Source organism: Myxine glutinosa, chromosome 1, assembly GCF_964187855.1.
Source record: "Myxine glutinosa chromosome 1, kmMyxGlut1.1, whole genome shotgun sequence".
NCBI lineage: Eukaryota > Metazoa > Chordata > Myxini > Myxiniformes > Myxinidae > Myxine > Myxine glutinosa.
In genome coordinates, this window is record NC_136261.1 from 204,163,493 (window position 1) to 204,187,951 (window position 24,459).

At 51.6% G+C, this 24,459-nt stretch overlaps 1 protein-coding gene across 6 annotated transcripts in view; it reads left to right on the forward strand.

The window, feature by feature from the left end:
- Window positions 1-19,978: 19,978 nt before the first annotated feature.
- Window positions 19,979-24,459, forward strand: part of LOC137433303 (vang-like protein 2) — a 47,953-nt gene continuing 43,472 nt past the window's right edge. For 2 of the 6 annotated variants that reach the window (XM_078782602.1, XM_078782625.1), the window contains exon 1: window positions 19,979-20,169. The gene's annotated coding sequence lies outside the window, so the exon portion shown is untranslated. The remainder of the gene's footprint in view (window positions 20,170-24,459) is intronic. The other 4 variants (XM_078782617.1, XM_078782621.1, XM_078782611.1 and 1 more) reach the window with 3 other exon arrangements.

A 24,459-nucleotide genomic window follows, 5' to 3' on the forward strand; every position in this document is an offset into this window, starting at 1 on the left:
AGAGTAGTAGGCAGAGCGGGCGCGGGAGAGGGCATCTTTGTAGTGTTGTATGTGGTCCTTGTAGGCTTGGGAGTGAACTGTGAGACCCGTTTTATTGCGGAGTCTTTCAAGTTGGCGAGCACGAGTTTTCATCAGGTGGAGTTCAGGGGTAAACCAGGGAGCAGAATGGGTGAAAGAAACTGTTTTGGTTTTTACAGGCGCAAGCTGGTCAAGGCAGGAGGAGAGAGTGTGGTTGTAGTAGTCAGTGAGGTCGGAAGGGGTGTGGAGGTCAATGAAGGGAGAAGTGGACATTTTTTCAGAGAGGGTGGATGAGAATGAGGTAGGTGAAAGAGCGTTTAGCTTACGGAAGTTGATTGTGCGATAATGCCTTGGTGTTGGGGCGGGGATGTTGATGGTCAGAGTGATGGCTAAGTGGTCAGAGAGGGTGAGGTCGGAGCCATAGAGATGGTGCAAATTTAATCCAGTGGAGCAGACAAGGTCCAAAATGTGACCACGGATATGGGTAGGAAAGTCGACATGTTGAGTGAGGTTAAAGCAGGTGAGTAAATCAGTGAAGTCAGTGGTTATTGTGGAGTCAGTGGAGTCCATGTGGATATTGAAATCACCAAGGAGGAGGATTGAGGGGGAGAGGGAACATAGCTGGGTCAGAAAGTAGGAGAAGTCAGACAGGAATGATGGGTGTGGTTTGGGAGGGCGGTAGACGACAGCCATGACTGACTGCGTGTGACCAGAGAGTTTTAAAGCCAGGTGTTCAAATGATGGAGCAGATGAGATGGAGATGAGGTTGGTCTTGATGTCTTGACGGTGGATAACGGCAATTCCACCACCTCGGCCCTCCGAGCGTGGTTTATTGACGTAGGAATATCCATTGGGTGTGGTGAGGTTGAGTGTGTAGTAGTCCAGAGGTTGTTGCCAGGTTTCGGTGAGACAGAGAAAGTCCAGTTTGTTATCCAGGATGTATTCGTTCAGGATGAGGCATTTATTGTTGAGGGACCGGGTGTTGAACAGGGTGAGCTTGATGTTGTTTTGAACAGCAGGGATGAATTCAGGTGATTTAGCCAGGGTTCGTAGGCAGGAGGTGCGATCGTGTGGGTTGCTGTGACCAGGTGCGCTGGGACGAAGAGTGAGAGTGCGCTGAGCCGACCAGAGGACGGGGATGGAGTGACCTGATTGCAAATAAACAAACTTGCGACCGGAGCCACGGTGAATGTACCTGGGTCGTCGGAGGAGTCCATTTGATTTGATGGCAGAGATGCATGATGGGGTGGAGCGGGTATTGAGCAGAAGAAGCCTTGCGGCGGAGTACTTCAGAGCCATGCCAGGCAGGAGCGAAGGGACGAGTACGAGGCCAAGGTCGAGGAGGCAAAGCGGCAAACGCAGCGGCAAACGCAGCGGCAAACGCAGCGGCAAACGACTGCAGCCGCTAATCAAGACCACAGCGGCAAACAAGGCCACAAGGCCACCAAGACCACAAGGCCACCGGCAAACAAGGCCACGGCCACAAACAACGGGAGCGGGCCTTTCGATTCCGTATTCCGTACCATCAAAAGCAGATTCCGTTATCCAGCCGGAGAACACGCGGCACGTGCGGGTGTGAAAAGGCAGGACAGGTGTGAGATGTCAGGTCAGAAAAGTAGAAGCAGACCCTGTACATCCATCCAGTCGGAGAAGCGGCGAATATGCAACGCCAGCGTACTCTCGCAACCGAACCCGGAAGTCCAATCCGGAAGTTTTCTGGTGAAGGAGGAGCTTGCGACTACTTGGCACAGAAGAACAACCTGCTACAGCGTTTTTTGTGCACATAGAATCAGGAGGGGTCATTACCGCCCCTGCTATATTTATGGGGGGTACACAAGATGGTCCATTTGAGGGGCTTTTTGTGCACGCAGTACATATCAGAAGGGGTCATTGCTGCCCTGCTCTAATTATGGGCACACAAGATGGTCCATTTGAGGTGCTTTTCGTGCACATAGTATCAGAAGGGGTCATTTCTGTCTCTGCGATATTTATGGGGAGTACACAAGATGGTCCATTTGAGGGGCTTTTCGTGCACGTAGTATCAGAATCGGTCATGACTGCACGTGCTATATTTATGGGGGGTACACAAGATGGTCCATTTGAGGGGATTTTCGTGCAGGTCATTTCGGAATGAATAATCACGACCCGTGGGATGTTTACGGGTACATGAGATCTCCTTGTGAGGCTTTTCGCCGATACTTTCCTGAATTTCTGATTGTTTTGAAGGGACTCTCTCAGGATCTCAACTGGTGAAGAGATGTTGCCTTTTTCCATTGCATTTTCTGATACGAGTGATACCGGATGATGGTTATTAATATCAGAATGTCCCTGTTGCTTAGGGACTGGGGAAGAAATCTGAGATGTCAGGATGTGTTTTGTTGATCCAGGTGATCCCAGTGCATTTTTGTCGGCTGATTGCCCAAGTTCACACTGCACAGGTATTCCTCGTTGGTTGCGTTTTCCGATTCCCACTGATTCAATCATACACCCTCGGGTGTTTACATGTCGGGATGCATGAACCATGATGATCTCCTGCTGATTGTTTGTCGTGAACCAGATAGATTTCAAATTGAGGATTGTACAAAACTCTGAATATCTATTGTCCATTCCATGAGACGCAAGCGAGACATTCTCTCTGGCCTCTGATCTGAAGCCACTCTGCATCACTGTGGATAAACCATCACCACTCTGAAGCATGGCGTCTGATTCTGCAGAGCTGGTGGTTGTGACGTGTGATGCTGCTGCGATCCCGTGATCATCATAAGAGCGTTCACTTCCGGGATCCCATCATCCCCTCTCCCGGTGCTTCTGCTCTTCGTGTAGCTTTTGTTTGTGCAGTCTGTGAGTGAGATCACAAAATCATTACGGGATGGAGTTAGAATTCCTCAAGTTAATTTAAATTTATTTTATTATTCGTGTACTCTAGTGCAATGTACCCGATCTCAATTCCAGAAGCTTGAACTTACAGCACGTGTTGTGATGCCGTTGACTCTGTAAGCAATTTATGATCTGCAACACAAAGAGCAGCAAACAATACAGATTGAGAGGACCTTGTGTCTTGGGATATTTGTGTTGTTGTTGTTGTTGTTGTTGTTGTTGTTGTTGTTGTTGTTGTTTTGAGATATTTTAAGATTTAAAACCTGACATTTCTCAAGCTTGACTGAGCATAATCACAAACCCCATGGTCTACTCCTCTACCAAGATCCAATGAGTCCTTGGGTGTATGACCTCCCTCTGTTGAGCGTCACTTGTTCAACTAGAACGGTACTCAGTAGAGAGCATACCTCCGCCTGGTGAACAGTTTACGTTTTGTATCTCAGAGTAGACCAGAAATCTCAATACAGAATCACATTTGATCAAAATCACTATAGGTCCAGTCTTTCATTCCCTGATCTACCCCTCGTTTTTGGCCATATTACTCAATGGTGAAGAATCACTTAAAAAATTAAATAATTTTTAAATAATTAAATAATTAAATCCGAATCCATATTCAGATCTTCACCAAAATCGAATCGAATCGTCCTTGTCACACACACAAACTGTCCACCAAGTTTCGTCCAAATCCGTCCACGACTTTTTGAGATATCCTGCTATGCATTGTTTTTGGCCCTATCTCCCAATGATGAAGAATCACTTTTAAAATTCCAGTAGCCGGATCCGAATCCGGATCTCCACCAAAATCGAATCATTTTGTCCTTGTCAAATACGCTACCTCTCTGCCAAATTTCGTCCGAATATGTCCACAACTTTTTGCGATATCTTGTTCACAAACCGACACACAGACAGACAAACAAATAAACAGACAGACAGACAGACAGACAGGGGTGAAAACATAACCTACATCCACCTTTGGTGGCGGAGGTAAAAAGAGGTGGAAATCCGTTTGGAACTGCATTTTATCACTTGGACTTTTTTCACGCAAAATAAACTTTTGAATGAACCACCAATGAGATTGTTAACCAAATTCCATGAGTCATATTACTTGCATACCTGAATGATGAGGCTCAGGCACACAACTATTGTGATGAAGATTTGGCAATTCATCATCAACTCTGTCTGCTGGTGTTGAGTGGCGGCACGGTTGAGGTACTCGTTCCAGGACGATGTTAGTCCTGTAAACAAGAACAAAGAGAGTGTTAAAAGGGTTATTCTAACTTGCATAGATTCAAAGATAATGGAGAAATCATACATCATCAAATAGGGGACGAGGATATTGATGTAACCATCTGTGTACTTGAATGTGAATTACAAAGACATTGGCAGACAATAAACAAACAACTTAGTAACATGAGGGACTTGAACACATGTTGCTGAGGAACCCATCTTCCTTAGCAACATGAGATCAGGGTTCAGATGAGATCACCAGCAGATTATCCAGGAGAAAATGGTTTCTTGGTTCCATTGTGCTTCACATAATAGGAGATAAAGTTACAAATGATCAAAACGAGAAAAGATAATTTACCTGAAGTGAAAAACATACATGTGTGGTGTTCTGTTCAATGTGTGTTGTAAGTTCGATTTCATCTGCAATCTCATCGTGTACGGCAAATAGAACAAGGAAATGAAAATGAACATAACGGTGACTTACCCTGGCAGAGTTTTGACGCCCAGTGTGTTTTTCGGGGCTGCATTGGAAAAGAAAGAGCAATAATGTCAAAAAGGATGAAGGTTTCACTCACCATCTTCTTCGAGTTTGAGTCTTCAAGTCAAAGTTGTACTCTCTCACAACAAGCACACACAGATGCACACACGCACACGCACACCACAGCACGGTCTACCAGCCTATCTCCTCAGCACAAGGGGAATCCATTCCACGCTGATGACAGACAGGGAGCCAGAAATATGTCCCTGGATTGATCCATTTCCGATTTGCCAATAAAAGCCTTCTAAAGGCCTGGCGGCTGATCGTTGCTGCGGTGTAGCAGCTGGTACTGTATTAGACAAGGGGTGGTTCTGTGTTTTATCACAAACTGCAACTGAACCGGTTTACCTGTTTTATGTTATACATGAATTTTAACTTTTATCCCCATCCAGTATTTTATATCATGTACCTGGAGTAATCCATGCCATCTTACCTTCAAAAAAGGAACAAGGTTGAAGAAGATTTCCAAGAGATGATAGAAAAACTTTTACGCTTCTGGAGGACAGACACAAACAAAATATCTTGATGTACCATATGCATTGCTAATTACAGTTAACATACAAATAAATAACAAGACCCATCACGTCTCTCACCCACAACTAGAGGATATTGTGGCGGACACGATGGCTCGCTGGTGCGGTGACATCATTCCGCGCACCAATGGGGTGTCGGCCACGCCCGAGGGGTAGGCGTGGCCTCGGGATATACATGGGACTCGCAGCCCCGAGCAAGTCAGTGCTACAGTTTGAGCTTTACAATAAAGACTCTTTTGATCCTACGCGTTGTGGCTTACCTTCTTTGGCAAACAAGTTGCGTGCGTAGCACCACGCCACACTGGTGACCCCTTTTGGTTCAGCCGTCGCTGACCACAGAACGCGCCATGGCCAGGAACGCGGTCGCGGTAAAGCTCCCTGAGTTTTGGGAAGCACAGGCCGAGGTATGGTTCGTGCAGGCCAAAGCACAGTTCCAGCTTCGAGGAATAACGGCGGACGAGAAGCATTACTATCACGTGATCGCCGCCATCGGGCCCGGCACGGCCGCCCGAGTCGTGTCCATCCTGCAGCACCCACCGGCAGAGCACAAGTACAGGGCGCTCAAACGTCTCCTCATCACCATGTTCGGCCTCACGGAGTTCGAATGGGCGGACCGCCTCCTGGACCTTCCCGAACTCGGCGACACACGACCATCGGTACGGATGGACTACATGCTGTCGTTGCTGGGTGACAAAGCCCCGGATTTTTTATTCCGGGCGCTTTTTTTACGCCAGTAAAGACCTCAGCGCTCATGGGATCTTCTTCTTCCGTTAAGCTCCAATTTTTTTGTGATGGTTAGATACCCAGGCCCCGTGGGGAGATACCCAGGCCCCGTCATCCTGCGGATGCAGCAAAATAGGGGAACCCCGCGCTCTGGCCGTCGAGGCCGACATGTTTTTCGCGGCTTGTGACACGCGGGCGAGCTTCGGTGCGGCCGTCGTGGATCCCGAGGCTGATGCGGCTGCACACCTCGTGGATCCCGAGGCTGATGCGCATGCACACCTCGTGGCCGCCGCCACGCCCCGCCCACCACCACTGCAGCGGCAAAAGCCGCGGCCTCCGCCGCAAGCCTGGTGCCGTTTCCACGCCAGGTTCGGCCACAAGGCTAAGAAGTGTTGCCCGCCGTGCTCGTTTGGCAAGTCGGGAAACGACCGAGCCGACGCTCGGTAGCGGCCCTGAGCGTCGGCAATTCCGGCAGCCCCTTATTCATCACGGACACCTTGTCCGGGCGCTGCTTCCTCTGCGACACAGGAGCGCAGGTAAGCGTCATCCCAGCCCATGCGTCCGACAAGCGAACCGCAGGCCGGGGCTCCGCATTGCTTGCAGTCAATGGTACACCCATATGCACATTCGGGAAGCGCTGCCTCTCCCTGCAGTTCGGAAGGCAGCGCTTTCAATGGTCGTTCGTAACCGCCAGCATGCCCATGGCATTGCCCAGTGCGGACTTCCTATGTGCAAATGGGTTGTTGGTGGACGTGAAGCACAGATGGCTCTTCCAGGCCGAAACCTTTAGCTCGCTCGCTTGTTCGCTGAGCAGCTCGTTGAGAGGCTCACTGAGCGGCTCACCGAGCGGCTCACCAAGCGGCTTGCTAAACGGTTCCATCCCGGCGAGTTTGGGTTGTACGCTTCCGGCAGCGGATGACTGTACCCGCCTCCTCGCCAGTTTCCCGGCCCTCACGCGGCCCACCTTCTCGGCGGTGGCCGTCAAGCACGGGGTGGAGCATCACATCCCCACCGTCGGGCCACCGGTCTACGCCCGGGCACGCCGCCTCGAGCCGACGAAGCTCGCGGTGGCGAAAGCGGAGTTCGCTACACTGGAGCGGCTGGGCATCGTACGGCGCTCCAACAGCGCATGGGCATCGCCGCTGCACATCGTGCCGAAGCCCGGCGGGGGATGGCGGCCGTGCGGAGACTACCGCCGCCTCAACGATGCTACCACCCCCAACCGCTACCCGGTCCCTCACATCCAAGACTTTTCGGCCCGGTTGGCGAAAATGTCCCTCTTCCCCAAGGTGGACCTCATCCGCGGATACCACCAGGTCCCCGTCAGGCCGGAGGACATACCGAAGACGGCTGTCATCACACCATTCGGCCTCTTCGGGTTCCTGCGGATGCCCTTCGGGTTGAAGAATGCGGCTCAGGTGTTCCAACGGCTGATGGACAGCATCTTGCGTGACTTGGACTTCGTTTACGTCTACCTGGACGACATCCTCGTCGCAAGCGCGTCCCGTGAGGAGCACCTCCGCCATCTCCGCACGCTCTTCGAATGCCTGGGCCGGCATGGCCTGATCGTCAACCCCGCCAAGTGCCGGTTCGGCGTCGCCGAAAACGACTTTTTGGGGCACCGCGTCACCAGGCACAGGGCCATCCCCTTACCGGCCAAGGTGGAGGCGGTCAGGGGGTTTCCGTGCCCGCGCACGATCAGGGGGCTCCAGGAGTTCCTGGGCATGGTGAACTTTTACCACCGTTTCCTGCCCCGCGTCGCCCAGCTCCTGCGCCCCCTGCACGAGGCCCTCCGGGGGAAGCCGGGCAAAGGTGACGCTGCTTGGACCGAGCCGATGGACGCGGTGTTCGTGGGCGCGGAGCTCACCTTGGCTAACGCCACCATGCTCGCGCACCCGGCGCCCGATGCACCGATCGCCCTCACCACCGACGCGTCGGACTACGCGGTGGGCGCGGTGCACGAGCAATGGGTGAAGGGGGCTTGGCAGCCCAGCCGCTGGCGTTTTTTAGCCGGCAGCTCCGCCCGCACGAACGGCGGTACAGTACCTTCGACCGTGAGCTCCTCGGGCTTCACCTGGCGGTCCGGCTTTTCCGCCATCTGCTCGAGGGCCGTTCGTTCACGGCCTTCGTCGACCACAAGCCCCTGGTTTTCGCGATGGCCAAGGTCGCCGAGCCGTGGTCGGCCCGGCAGCAGCGTCACCTCTCGACGGTGTCCGAGTACACGACGGACATCCGGCACGTCGCGGGGAAGGACAACCCGGTGGCGGATTGCCTTTCCCGGTCCGTTGCCCACGCGGTCCACCTCGGGATCGACTATGCCCGGATGGCGGCGGACCAGACCACCGACCCCGACGTCCAGGCCTTGCGGACCGCCGTCACGGGCCTCCGCGTCACCGAGGTGCCGTTCGACGGTGCGGGCACGGCCCTCTTGTGCGACGTCTCCCTCGGCCGGCCTCGCCCCATCGTGACCGCGGGCTGGCAGCGCCGGATTTTTGACGCCATCCACGGCCTGTCCCACCCGGGCACGAAGGCCTCCCAGAGGCTGGTCGCCGACAAGTTCGTCTGGCATGGCCTCGGAAGGCCGTCCGCGAATGGGCCAGGATGTGCCTCGCGTGCCAGCGAGCAAAGGTGCACCGCCACACCCAGGCCCCGTTGGCCCCGTTTACTGTGCCCGAACGTTGGTTCGACCACGTTCACGTGGACTTGGTGGGACCTCTGCCCCCCTCGGGGCGTTTCACCCAGGTCCTCACCATGGTGGACCGCACCACCCGGTGGCCGGAGGCCGTGCCTTTGGCGGTGACGACGGCGGCAGCCGTCGCGCAGGCGTTCATCGCCACCTGGGTTGCCCGGTTCGGCGCCCCCTCGGACATCTCATCCGACCGCGGCCCCCAGTTCACCTCAGAGCTCTGGGGGGCGGTAGTGCGGGGGCTCGGCATCCAGCTGCACCGCACCAGGGCCTACCACCCCCAGGCCAATGGCCTGCACTTCCATCGCTCCTTGAAGGCCACGCTCCGGGCCACCCTCCGCGACGGCGGCTGGGTCGACAGGCTCCCCTGGGTCCTGCTGGGCCTCAGGACGGCGCCCAAGGACGACCTGCGTGCATCCGCGGCGGAGTTGGTCTTCGGACAACCGCTGCGGGTGCCGGGCGAGTTCCTCCCCGACTCCACGGCACCATGGTCCGCGGCGCAGCAGCGCTCCGCACTGCAGGAGACCGCCCGGAGGTTCGCCCCGGTGTCGACCGCGCACCACGGGTGCCCGCCAATACACATCACCCAGGAGCTTCGTACGGCGGAGTACGTTTTCGTCCGCCACGATGCCCACCGGACACCGCTGCGACCCCCGTACGACGGGCCCTTCCGCGTGCTGGAGACCGGGGCGAAGCATTTCACCCTGGACATCGGCGGTACTCCTGACCGCGTTTCCGTGGACCACCCCCCGCAAGCGGCTCGGCCCCCGCGTCGGGTCCGCCCCCCGGTGGGCGGACCCCCGGCACCGCCCAGCCCCGCCGGCACGCCACCCCACTGTCCTGCACCCATTCCAGATGCCGCCAGAGGCATCCCAGATGGCATCCCTGCATCCCAAACGCCGCCAGCCGCCAGAGGGCGCTTCGGTCGGGTCATCCGTTTGCTCCGCAAACTGACCCTTCAGGTGCGCGGGAATTCTGGGGGGGGCGCGTGTGGCGGACACGATGGCTGGCTGGCGCGGTGACATCATTCCGCGCACCAATGGGGTGTCGGCCACGCCCGAGGGGTAGGCGTGGCCTCGGGATATACACGGGACTCGCAGCCCCGAGTAAGTCAGTGCTACAGTTTGAGCTTTACAATAAAGACTCTTTTGATCCTACGCGTTGTGGCTTACCTTCTTTGGCAAACAAGTTGCGTGCGTAGCACCACGCCACAATATAACCAATCCGCTCAAACCTAATCAATTACCCCAGGTGGCTAAGATTATCAATTAAATCAAGTGCCATGCTCTTAAAGCGAAGAAAGCTGCGTAAAGTCACCAAGAAAAGCCACACAAGGTAAGTAATTTCTTTGCTGTCCATGAAAGCTTCAGACATTCTCAAGTTGTACATAAATGGGAATCCCAATGCCACCCCCCCCCCTCCCCCCGCCCCCATCACCCCAACCCCCCACCGCACCTTACCTTGAAGAAGGGAACATAATTGAAGAATCTTTCCAAGACATGGTCAGCAAGACTTTGAGGCTTGTGCATGACAAACAGAGGTGAACAAAACATCTTGTATCAGTCAAAGGAGATTTCCTGAATTGTGTTTCACTTTCGAGGGGAAAGTACCACCCAGAAATATATACGATATAAGCCTCGAGATCGATAAAAAAATGTCTATCAGCTCTTTCTGGTGCACATGTGGTCACTCAGAAGAACAACATGGTGGACGAATGTTCTTGACGAGATTGTTTATGTTAATGGCGAATGATGTGTGGAGTCCACAAGGTGTGAGAACACCATGTGAAAAGTTCTGTCTGCACAATGTTCTTATGTTATAGATGTGTGTGGTGGAAGAAATATCGACTCAAGAGATACAAAGTTATTCCACATCTTCCTCCCGACTGAAGCAGACACCCCTGCCTTTCCCACTTCCCTACCTGTTTGTAAGGTACCTGTTATGTCCTTTACCTCTACTCTGAGTTTTACCTCCTCTTAGAAAACACTTGTGAACTTTTGTTAATACAGAACATTTGTCACTTGTTGATGGAGTGTTGCTTGACGTCATACCTGAAAGGGAATGAGGTTTACGAGCCTCTCGGAGATGTACACTGAATATTCTTGAGGTTTCTACATGAGAGAGATGGAAGCAAAAAACATATTGGATCAGGAAAAATTATTTGGACCAATTGGTGGTGAAATCGGACATACGTACACACACACACACACACACACACACACACACACACACACACACACACACACACACACACACACACACACACACGACGAAGTCGGTTCGGAAAACTCAGCTTCAGCGAGGTGGAAATGAGCAGCTGCATATTTCACCATCCACAGGAAGGTTCTCGAACCGCACTTTTAAACCGGTTAAAACGTACAGTAAATCTTCGCACTTGTTTAAAGTTCACCTGTTGAAGTTCTAGCAGGTAACCGAGGTTGAAGTAGAGTATGAAACAGCAAAACAAAGCAACGAGAAAGACACACGTCCTCGCCATCTTGAAGCAAAGTTTCAAATGCGATTGCGACAAAGTTTAAAAAACAAGATTTTCAAATCTTGTTCAATCCAATATGGCTGCCGAACCACGTTACCAATGTTGTCATCAATTTAATTCTTCCATACAATTTTTGTGTAGATCATGCTCAATAAATGTCAAATTGACTAAATTCAATCGGATGAAAATTGACGGTTTTTCAGATGAAAATTGATGATTTTGGAAGTTTGACCTTGAGTTGACCTCTGGAGATGGCATAGGACAGGAGCGGTGTACAATAGTAGAAAAAAAGATACTATAGGATATGGAAGTGTTGGAGGAGTGGGGAGATAGGAAAAGCAGAGAGGATGGGGATATGAGTCAGGGGAAGGAATGGAGACGTCATATGTGTATTGAGTTGAAGGAGCTGGGGCTCCCACGTCGATCAGAAGAATGGACGCGACAAAAAGCTGGAATTCATCTGAGTTGCTTTATTGAAATCAAACACTCAGGCACCCTGAAAACCCGTTTATCGGTCAGCAATATATATCTATTAACCCAGGGGGTTTGCCCAGGCCCGGCGCCAGGGGGCGTGGCCCAGCGTCCTGGCTGCGGCCTGGCAAGTTGAGGGCGAGCCTGCCCGGGCATGCCCGGGCATGCCCGGGCGTCCCGACCGAGGCCTGGCAAGTTGAGCGCGGGCCTGCCCGGGCGTCCTGGACGAGCCCGGCATGGTGATCGCTCCGCGTCCTTGATAGGTGCAAGGCGATTGTGAAACCCCAGCGGCAGCCGCTACACACGTCCCCCCAGAATCGACTTGCACCGGCAGGGTCAACTTGAGTGGGGTCCTGATGACCCGGCCGAAGCGACCCCTGGCGGGTCGTGGGAGGGGGTCCGGTGAGGTGGTGGGCGGTCGAGTGGGGGGCCCCGTGGACGGGGGGCGGCCTCGCCGTGGCGGAAGGGCCACCCGTGGTGGGTGGTCGACGTCCACGTGCGCCGGCTTGAGGCGGTCCACTGCAATCCGGTCCGACCTGCCGCCGATGTCGATGACGAACGACTTGTCGTCCCGTCGCAGCACCCGGAAGGGCCCGTCGTACGGCGGCTGGAGTGGCCACCGATGTGCGTCGTGACGCACAAAAACATACTCCGCTGTGCGGAGTGCTGGGGGGACGTAGGACCGGGGGTCACCGTGGTGGGATGTCGGCACGGGGGCAAACCGTCGGGCGGCCTCCTGGAGGTCCGAGCGCTGGTGAGCTGCGGACCAGGGACTGGTAGCGTCGGGCACGAATTCGCCCGGGACGCGTAGCACCTGGCCATAGACCAGCTCGGCGGTGGATGCCTGGAGGTCCTCCTTGGGGGCCGTGCGAAGGCCCAAAAGGACCCACGGCAGCCGGTCGGCCCAACCGCCGTCTTGAAGGCCGGCCATGAGCGCGGCCTTCATGGAGCGGTGGAATCGCTCGCACAACCCGTTTGCTTGGGGGTGGTAGGCCGTAGTACGGTGGAGCTTGACCCCCAGGTTGCGGGCGACCGCGCCCCACAGCTCGGAGGTGAACTGTGGTCCGCGGTCTGACGAGATGTCCGCCGGTGCGCCGAAGCGGGCGACCCAGGTGGCGATGAAAGCCTGCGCCACGTCGGCGGTGGTGGTGGAGACGAGGGGAACGGCCTCCGGCCACCTGGTGGTCCTGTCCACCATGGTGAGCAGGTGTGTGAACCCCCGTGACGGGGGGAGGGGGCCCACCAGATCCACGTTGACGTGGTCGAAACGTCGTTCGGGCACGGTGAAAGGTGCCAGCGGGGCCTGGGTGTGTCGGTGGACCTTGGCCCGTTGGCAGGCCGTGCAGGCGCTGGTCCAATCGCGGACGTCCCGACGAAGGCCGTGCCAGACGAAACGCGCCGACACCAGCTTCTGGGAAGCTTTCCGGCCCGGGTGGGAAAGGCCGTGGAGGGAGGCGAAGATGCGGCGTTGCCAGGTGACGGGCACGATGGGGCGAGGCTGGCCTTGGGAGACGTCGCAGAGCAGGACAGTGTCCGCGCAGGGGATGTCGGCCAGGCGGAGGCCCGTGTCCGCCGCCCGGAGGGCTTGCACCGTGGTGTCGGTGGTTTGGTCCGCCGCCATAAGCGCAAAATCCACGCCCAGGTGGACCGCGTTCGCGCTGGCCCGGGAAAGACAGTCAGCCACGGCGTTGTTTTTGCCGGCGACGTGCCGGATGTCCGTGGTAAACTCCGACACGGCGGAGAGGTGGCGCTGTTGGCGGGCCGACCATGGCTCCGTGACCTTGGCCATGGCGTAAATCAACGGCTTGTGGTCGACGAACGCCGTGAAAGGTCGGCCCTCCAGGAGGTGGCGGAAATGGCGGACGGCCAGGTGTAGACCGAGGAGCTCCCGGTCAAACGTGCTGTATTTGAGCTCGTTCGGCCGGAGCTGCCGGCTGAAAAAAGCGAGTGGCTGCCAAACCCCGTTCACCCATTGCTCATGGACGGCGCCCACCGCGTAGTCGGAGGCATCCGTGGTGAGGGCGATGGGAGCGTTGAGCACCGGGTGAGCGAGCAGTGTTGCGTCGGCGAGGGCCCGCTTTGAGCTTTGGAAGGCCGCATCCATTGCTGCGGACCAGACGATGTCGTGCTTGGCCGGCTTGCCCCGGAGGGCTTCGTAGAGGGGCCGCATGAGGTGAGCAGCGCGGGGCACGAAGCGGTGATAAAAATTCACCATTCCCAGGAATTCCTGCAGGGCCTTTATGGTGCGGGGACGCGGGAACGTGGTGATGGCCTCGACCTTGGTTGGCAGCGGCACGGCCCCGTTCTTGGTGATGTGGTGGCCCAAAAAATCAACGGCCGTCGTGCCGAAGTGGCATTTGGCCGGGTTGACGATGAGGCCGTGCTCGCTGAGGCGCTCGAACAGTGTTCGGAGGTGGAGGAGGTGCTCGGCCCGGGACGTGCTGGCGACGAGGATGTCGTCCAGGTAAACGAAAAGGAACGGCAGGTCACGCAGCACGCCATCCATCAAGCGCTGGAACGCCTGAGCCGCGTTCTTGAGACCAAATGGCATCCGCAAGAATTCGAATAAGCCGAACGGCGTGATGACTGCCGTTTTAGGGACGTCGGCCGCCCTGACAGGTACCTGGTGATATCCCCGTATGAGATCAATTTTCGAAAAAATGACCCGTCCCGCCAGACGGGCGGAGAAGTCTTGGATATGCGGGATCGGGTACCTGTCGGGGGTGGTAGCGTCATTCAGACGGCGGTAGTCGCCACATGGGCGCCATCCACCCCCCGGCTTTGGCACGATGTGCAGTGGCGAGGCCCACGCGCTATCGGAGCGCCGCACGATGCCGAGGTGCTCCAACGCGTCGAATTCGGCCTTCGCTACGGCGAGCTTGGCTGGGTCGAGGCGGCGGGCCCTGGCGTAGACCGGCGGGCCCGTGGTTGGTATGTGGTGCTCGATCCCATGCCGTACTGCGACGGCCGAAAACGTCGGCCGCGTGAGGGCCGGGAACTCCGTGAGCAGGCGAGCAAACTCGTTCGCCGCCGGGACGGTGCATGCCAGCTCGGTCGGCGCGGAGCTGCTCAATGTGCATACCAGGGAGCTGAAGGTTTCAGCGTTGATTAAACGACGCCGTTGGACGTCCACCAGCAGTCCGTGTGCGCAGAGGAAGTCGGCGCCTAGCAGAGCCACGGGCACGTTGGCGGTTACAAACGTCCAAGCAAAGCGTTGGCCGCCGAAGCAGAGGGTGACGTTGCGCGGGCCGAAGGTGCGGATAGTCGATCCGTTGGCCGCAACTAAGGAGGGGCCGCAAACCGCGGATTGCCTGTCCTGGTCAGAGGCGGGTATGACGCTCAGTTGGGCGCCGGTGTCGCACAGGAAGCGCCGTCCGGACGCTGTATCCGTGATGAACAGTAAGTTGCCCATATGGCCGGCGCTCATGGCTGGTAATGAACGCCGGCCCGGCCGTTTCCCGGCCTGCCGAAGGTGCACGGGGGTCGGCATGTCCGGGCCTTTTGTCCGAACCTGGCATGATAGTAACACCACGCTTGGTCGGGTGGAGGTGGTCGGCACGGTAGAGCGGCCGCCAATTGCGTCGGCAGTTCGGCCGTCGACCGTGCCGGGTGCTCGGGCGCCATGGTTGTTGCGTCGGACGGCGGTGGGTCCCATGTCGCCGCTGCGATGCGCCGTCCTGCAGCGGAGATCTTGTCGGCTTCTCTGGCAAGGGCCCGGGGATCTGTGATCGTCGTGCTTGCCAGGGCGAGGCGTACCGGGTTAGGCAGCTGACGGAGGAACAGCTCCCGGAACAGGAATGCCGGAGAGTGCTCGCCGAGCAGTGAAAGCATGTAGTCCATTCGCTCGGAAGGGCGCGTGTCGCCGAGCTCAGGCAGTTCGAGCAGGCGCCGTGCGCGTTCCGCCGATGGGAGGGCGAAAGCATCGAGGAGAAGCTTCTTAATCGCGCCGTATTTGTCAGCGGCTGGCGGGCTTTCGAGGAGGCTCAGGGCGCGTGCCGCGGTAGCCGACCCGAGCGCAGCTACCACATGGTGGAAGCGGGTGTCGTCGGCCGTGATGCCTCGCAGGGCGAACAGGGGCTCCGCCTGTGCGAACCAAACCGCCGCGTGAGCCTCCCAGAAGGTAGGCAGTTTAAGGGCGACTGCCGTGTCCATGTCGATAGGTCACCAATGAAGGAGCCGGGGCTCCCACGTCGATCAGAAGAATGGACGCGACAAAAAGCTGGAATTCATCTGAGTTGCTTTATTGAAATCAAACACTCAGGCACCCTGAATGCTGTTGCTGAAAACCCGTTTATCGGTCAGCAATATATATCTATTAACCCAGGGGGTTTGCCCAGGCCCGGCGCCAGGGGGCGTGGCCCAGCGTCCTGGCTGCGGCCTGGCAAGTTGAGGGCGAGCCTGCCCGGGCATGCCCGGGCATGCCCGGGCGTCCCGACCGAGGCCTGGCAAGTTGAGCGCGGGCCTGCCCGGGCGTCCTGGACGAGCCCGGCATGGTGATCGCTCCGCGTCCTTGATAGGTGCAAGGCGATTGTGAAACCCCAGCGGCAGCCGCTACAGAGTATACATAACGCTGAGGTGAGGGGACAGGGGCAGCATTCAAAAATCCCACCATATTCCAAAAAAGTTCCAAAAATCCCACCATATTCCAAAAAAGTTCCAAAAATCCCACCATATTCCAAAAAAGTTCCAAAAAAGTCACCATATTCCAAAAAATTCCGCCATATTCCAGTAAGTCCCACCATATTGCAAAAACGTTCCACTTTGTATTCACATTTTTGATGAGGCTTTGCCATGCCACTCAGTTGACCTCATCGTGTTCAAGAAAAGTGTGGTTGGTTTATGAACTTTTTGAACCTCCTATTAAAATGTGTGTAGACTGCAAGTTTGGATTGCGGTTCGGACATTGAATTCTCGACCAGACTCTGAATGTGGTGGAGAAGTTATGTTTCAACTTGTCTGTCTGTTTGTGAGCATGCTATCTCAAAAAGTTATGGACGGATTCCGCATCCGGCGATCAAATCAGTGGGATAGGCTACAAAACGTAAACTGTTCATTCTTCGTGGTGTAGGTATACACTCTACCTGTATGCACTCCAGTGTAGTTTGTCTTTCGTATGACTCGACCGAGCCTTCGAACCGCCGACCTCCCACACTGAAAGTGGATGCTCTAACCAACGCCAACGAGGCTTACATACAGGGGTGTGTTCAGTTACCTTGCTTACAGGGCTTATATACAGGGGTGTGTTCAGTTGCTTTACAAATAGCTTACATATAGGGGGAGTTCAGTTACCTTGCTTACAGGGCTTACATAAAGGGGTGTGTTGTTTCCTTACATACAAGGCTTACATACAGGGGTGTGTTCAGTTACCCTACGTACAGGGGTGTGTTCAGTTACTTTACATGCAAGGCTTACATATAGGTGTGAGTTCAATTACCTTGCTTACAGGGCTTACATAAAGGGGTGTGTTCAGTTACCTTACATACAAGGCTTACATACAGGGGTGTGTTCAGTTACCCTACATACAGGGGTGTGTTCAGTTACTTTACATGCAAGGCTTACATATAGGTGTGAGTTCAATTACCTTGCTTACAGGGCTAACATAAAGGGGTGTGTTCAGTTACCTTACATACAAGGCTTACATACCGTGGTGTGTTCAGTTACCCTACATACAGGGGTGTGTTCAGTTACCTTACATACAGGGCTTACATACAGGGATATGTTTAGTTACCTTACATAAAGGACATACATGCAGTGGTGTGTTCAGTTACCACACAAGCAGGGCTTATATACAGGGGTGTATTCAGTTTTTTTTACAATTGGCTTACATACAGGGATGCGTTCAATTACCTTACACACCGTGCTTACATAAAGGGGTATATTCAGTTACCTTACATACAGGGCTTACATACAGGGGTGTGTTCAGTTACCCTACATACAGGGTTTCGATACAAGGGTCTTTTCACTTATCTTACATACAGGGCTTACATACAGGGATGTGTTCAGTTATCTTACATACAGGGCATACCGGTACTTGCAGGGGTGTGTTCAGTTACCATACAAACAGGGCTTACACAAAGGGCTTACATTCAGGGGTGTGTTCAGTTACCTTACATACAGGACTTACATACAGGGATGAGGGATGGCAGCTAGTTAACACTTGCCAAGCAAGCATTCCTTATCGACAGTTTCGAATGGAGTGCTTGCTTGAGTGCTAAAGCCACTTGGCGAGAGCTCTACAAGAAACCTGGTAACTGAACACACCCCAGTTATAGCTACAGTATATACAATGCGTATCAAAAAAAGTAATCCGAATTCAAGGGGTAATATGCAAAGGTTATTAATTTTGACAATTTACATGTGGTTTACCAATTATGAGGAGATCCTCAGCTTTCCATTGATACCTTCCATGCATCATTGCTGTCACACATGACCGAGTACATGTTCATTGAAAATGACAAGTTCAAATTTACATTTTTACAATTTGCTAATCGATGCAAGTCAGGATAATTGGTGCAAAATGAACGTCGGATGTGAACTTTTCTCAGGAATGATTGGCCTTTATGCACCCACACCTTCAACATGTCCACCTCCCCTTTCAACACAAAGCTCACAGCGGCGGAGCATGCCCTGAACTGCTCGTCTCACCATAGCCGGGTCATTGCGCAAAGCATCCACTTCATGTCGAATACGGCCCTGCAATTCGTCAAGATCATGGGGAGGAGTTACGAACACCTTGTTCTTTAAATGTTCCCAAAGGAAATAATCACATGGTGTGAGGTCAAGTGATCTTGGCGGCCATTCCACTGCATGGTTGAGGGCGATGACTCGGTCTCCAAAGAGTTCCCTCAGTCGATCTCGGACAGCGATAAGACGATGTGCTGAGGCGCCGTCTTGGGCCCACCAGAGATATCTGAAGACACCACGAACCTGTCGCTCAAAGTTCTCCTCCAGCTGCGGTAAAACTTCATCATTGATCATGTGCAGATACCTGTTACCATTGACATTCCTTTGAAAGAAAAATGGTCCGATCACCTGACCACTTCCACAAAGTCCCAACCAAACAGTCCACTTTTGTCAATTCATGTTGGTGTCAAAATTAAATTCCGAGGGTTGTCCTGTAAGGTTGTAACCACGAAGGTCCGCTGTTCAGTCGTAAGTTGAACCATCTTTTCAATGACTCAGACTGTCTCTAAACCCATACACTGTAGGCCCATCTTAAATACCCATCTTACACAAAGGATGACGCAACCGACGATTACCAGACCAGCTTAACAATTTTACATAATCAACTTGGCAGTCGACAAGTAATGCGTCCATTTCAAACTGTCTTGCACCGATTAGCCAAACTTGTAAAAATGCGATTTGAACTTGTCATTTTCAATGAACATGTACTCGGTCATGTGTGACAGCAATGATGCATGAAAGGCATCAATGGAAAGCTGAGGATCTCCTCATAATTGGTAAGCCACATGTAAATTGTCAAACAAAATAACCTTTGCATATTAACCCCTTGAATTCGGATTACCTTTTTTTTGATATGCACTGTATAAGTACAGCACATGTATATTTTTGGGTGAAAAATGTAAAATATCTATAATTAGGTCATGACCTTAAAAATAGGTCAAGGTGAAATAAAACTATATGAAACCCGCATACTTTTACTCTCATTATTGATGCAAAATTTCATTCCAAACGTCTTTGGACATTGGCAGAAAAAAACGGAGAAAAGCTAACTACTGGATTAGTTACTACTCCTAGGAGTGTAAGACGTTGACCTTTGACCTGGAGGGGTATGATATAAATTCAACGTAAGTGCGCCTTGCTCTAGTCTAGGCTATATATAGAGGGCAATTTCTTTCTGATCAAAACAAACCTTAGTAGAGTTTTGGTGGAAAATGTTAAAGTGTCTATAATTGGGTCATGCCTGACCTTAAAAATAGGTCAAGGTCAAAAATTCTGCCATCTCCCCAAACCTTCTGTTCCCATTATTGATGCAAAGTTTAATTCCGAAAGTCCCAGCCGGCTCCGAGATACAGGTTGGAAATTGGGAGTGTTGGAAGTGCAGGAAGAATTTATATATATATATATATATATATATATATATATGGTTGTTTAGTACACCTACTCCTATGTAGGGGCCTATGAAACTCTCTTGCCATTAAAAATTGGGGGCACAAATTGTATAAACAAACCCTACAACAGGTATAAGCCTTCCCCATCCTACAGGAGTGTAGTGGGAGGCTTTATAAATGTTTTGGGGTATCAATACATGTGGGCCACTCTGTCTTGAGGGAACGGAAAAGAACATAAAACACCAACTTGCGGAAGTGACGTAATTCACCACAGCTTTACTTTGGCCATCCTATGGGAGTATCAATGCGGTCCACTCTGTATTGCGTGAATACAAAAGACCATAAAACACCAACTTGCGGAAGTGACGTATTTTCACCACAGCTATAGTTTGGCCAGCCTATGTTTTCCTTTATTTCGCTTCACTTCTTTCCAGATTGAGAGCAGCGCTGCAGCGATTCCTCGTTGGCTTCACCGAGAGATTCTCGGCGTTCTGAGCACGCTACCCCCGCCTCGTATCCCTCACGACTAGGTAGGCCTCAATAAGTCGCATCCTCGACTAGCTCGCCTGCCCACGTCCGAGCAGGACACGTCGCGAACTAGGCCGACGTTTACAGCTCGTACCTTGCTCGTGTAATGGGTTTTAATTGGAGTTTGCCGGAAGATTCATGAGTTTTGTTGAATTAGGGGTTGAAGTGCAATTCGCGGGAGGCTTTTGTCCGTCGGGTTTGCTGGTGTTCCTAACGATGTGGTTACGAGATGATTTTTAAATTCCTGCGATAATTGTTGCTTTGCCTCTCAGACATGAACACTCCGTAGTGCGGTGGAAACCGTTGGTTCACTTAAACCTGTTCCGGTGCAATTTAAAAGCGCAAAACCCACTATTGGGAGAGTTTATTTTAGGCCATCTTACCAGCTAAGTTCGGTGCTAAAGTAAAAGTAAAAGTTTCTAAACTTGTCGAACTTTGACTGCACAATCGGCAACAAACCCCGAGTTTTGTTCTTACGGACATCGAGTTGCTTTAAAAGTACCAGCAGTTGATCATCAGCTGATGGCGGTTAGTGTACATGTCTGTGTTAGATGTACATGTCTGTGTTAGATGTACATGTCTGTGTTAGATGTGCATGTCTGTGTCAGATGTGCATGTGTGTCAGATTTACATGTCTGTGTTAGATGTACATGTCTGTGTTAGATGTACATGTCTGTGTTAGATGTACATGTCTGTGTTAGATGTACATGTCTGTGTTAGATGTACATGTCTGTGTTAGATGTGTATGTGTGTGTTAGATGTATATGTGTGTGTTAGATGTATGTGTGTGTTAGATGTATATGTCTGTTAGATGTACATGTCTGTTAGATGTACATGTCTGTTAGATGTACATGTCTGTTAGATGTACATGTCTGTTAGATGTACATGTCTGTGTCAGATGTGCATGTCTGTGTCAGATGTGCATGTCTGTGTCAGATGTGCATGTCTGTGTCAGATGTGCATGTGTGTGTTAGATGTATATGTCTGTGTTAGATGTATATGTGTGTGTTAGATGTATGTGTGTGTTAGATGTGTATGTCTGTTAGATGTACATGTCTGTTAGATGTACATGTCTGTTAGAAGTACGTGTCTGTTAGAAGTTCATGTCTGTGTTAGATGTACATGTCTGTGTCAGATGTGCATGTCTGTGTTAGATGTGTATGTGTGTGTTAGATGTGTATGTGTGTGTTAGATGTATATGTCTGTGTTAGATGTGTATGTGTGTGTTAGATGTATATGTCTGTGTTAGATGTATATGTCTTAGATGTGCATCCTCGGTGTGATGTCAGATGGAAGTCGAGCTGCTCGTCCCTCGGAAGGACATCAAGCTGCTTATCTTGTCTGCCAGCATTGCTTGGTGGTGTCGTACACAAAGTATCCCATGGTGTCTCATGAAGAGGATGAGAGTTACCACGAGCACCATGGAAAAATTGCAAATTCCTGCCAAAATTAACTTTGACCAAAATCGTTCATTTGGCTGACCCCACGAGAGTTGGAATTCTAGGGGTGACAAGTAGTCTGCATCGTGTAATCTAATGCATCCCCTTTTGCAAACTACATGTAATGCAAAAGAATGCATCATCGTAATGTAAAGCATCACGTTTGGCAAATGAAGAAAAATGTAATTCGACTGTAATGGTTTCTATTTTGTTTTGATGACTAATGTTCTATACTGTTTGCTGCTTGCTTATTCCATGCAGAATGTACTGAAGTACACACGTTTTACTTCTTTAAAAAAGTCATATTATAAGGAATCATAAATGAAAGTTACGAAATATGGAATCGTGGTGAATGTTACTTGGAATGGGTAGGTTTGTAAAACTGTCAAGTGACAGTTTTTGGCTGGTTAGTCAATGTCTAACCAGGACCTGCCTGGTCACTGTTAACCAGAACCTGGCTGGTCACTGACCAGGACCTGCCTGATCACTGTCTAACCAGGACCTGCCTGGTCACTGTCTAACCAAGACCTGCCTGGTCACTGTCTAACCAGGACCTGCCTGGTCACTGTCTAACCAGGACCTGCCTGGTCACTGTCTAACCAGGACCTGCCTGGTCACTGTCTAACCAAGACCTGCCTGGTCACTGTCTAACCAGGACCTGCCTGGTCACTGTCTAACCAAGACCTGCCTGGTCACTGTCTAACCAGGACCTGCCTGGTCACTGTCTAACCAGGACCTGCCTGGTCACTGTCTAACCAGGACCTGCCTGGTCACTGTCTAACCAGGACCTGCCTGGTCACTGTCTAACCAGGACCTTGCCTGGTCACTGTCTAACCAGGACCTTGCCTGGTCACTGTCTAACCAGGACCTGCCTGGTCACTGTCTAACCAGGACCTGCCTGGTCACTGTCTAACCAGAACCTACTGAGATATTTCTGCATAAACGATTGGGTGTTCACAATAGTGTCAGTGCTTCAGAAATATTATATTTTTATGGTGTTAAGGATTAATTCCAAATAAATAAAAGTATAGCCAACGAAGAATTGTATGAAGTATTATAACACGGTACTTGCACCAAACAGGACAGAACAGATCTTGTCTAGCATGTTTGTTTATTACCCTGCGCTCACGAAGCGAAAAGCAGGGTTAGGCATTCTTCTGCGTACGTGTGACGTGTGTACGTGTGGTGCGTCTGCATTTTAAAAATTCATTTTCTCGGCAATCGTTGGTCCGATTGACACGAAATGTTACCATAGGAGCACCTCCGCCTATATAATTTATTTATTCATAATTATGACGTCATAGGTCACGTGGTATGGACGCCATCTTGGAAAAACCTTACACCTCTATCTCCCAAACCGTTCAATGGAAAAAAAGTTGAAACAAGGCTCATTTTCAAGTTTCACCATGGGGAATAAGATATGATGATAATGACTTCATTGGTGCCTTCATTATGACGTCATAATTCGACAAGTACAACACTTGATTCGATCAGTATGAGTTGGTTTTTCTCTGCAATTCTTGGTCCGATTGACACAAAATTTTCACCAAAGGAACACCTCCCCGTGTAGTATTTTAATGATAATTATGACGTCGTAGGTCACGTGATACAGGCAACATCTTGGAAAAACTTCGTACTTCTATCTCTGAAACCGCTCAATGGAAAAAATTGAAAGATTGCTCATTGTCAAGTACTCCCCATGTGGAATAAGATGTGTTGGTGATGATGTCATCGGTACTTTCGTTGTGAGGTCATAATTTGACAAGTATAACGCTTTATCCGATCAGTATGAATGTTTGTTTTTTTTCTCTGCAACTATTGGTCTGATGAACACGAAATTTTCACTATAGAAGTGCCTCCTCCTGTTGAATATTTTAATGATAATTATGATGGAATAGGCCACGTGGTGCAGGCGCCATCTTGGAAAAACTGAAAAACGTTACACCTCTATATCTCCAAAACCGCTCCATGGAAAAATTTTCAACATGGCTCATTGTAAATAACTCCACATGGGGAATAGCTGTTGTTAACGATGACATCATTGGTGTTGTAATTATGACTTCATAATTTGACAGGGACAACGCTTGATCTGATCAGTTTGAAATGTGAGTGTGATCTAGGCAACAATTATATTAGAGGATATAAATTTATGATGTAATCGCTCACGTGGTCTGGCAGCCATATTGGATAAAAAATAAAAATAAAAAAAACGTTCAAAAACTTTAGAGTTGGCTCGTACCAATTTGACTGTTCAGGGTAAGTATTCTAAGAAAACGATCTAGTTCCTAGTTGTATGAGAGGTGATCAGTTTATGGCCCAACCTACAAGACATGGGAGGATGATATTTGTCAAATATAAATATTTATCCTTGCTATTGTATGTCTTGTTAATTCCATATTTCTTGTCGATTTTCTAGAGTGTGGCCTCAAAGTAAGGAACCCGCCGAAATTCAGTCAAAATAGAGAAATCGGAGCTAGGAGCTTTGATAAAGTATCTGCACAAGAAAGGCTTCCCTCCCAAGCAAAAACGTTTGGATATGGTAGTGACTTTAGGAGACTAGCAACGGTACCCGGCCTACGGGCGGGGCTTCAATTGGGAAGCCGAAATAAAAAGGCAAAATATCAGAAATTGAAGGCAGAAATTTTTTATTTTAACACGTGGGACACTGTCTCAAGCCCCAGTCCCCATCACGGATGGGGCTCAGCGGTTTACCCGAGCCTGACGGTGAAGGGCAAGGTACACGCTGGCCCGTCCAGTGTAGCGCGCGTGCGGCCCCAGACATCGAAGGGCATTAAACGTTCGTTAAACATTAAACGTTCATTAAAGGATTACGAAACGAAAAACATTACGAAA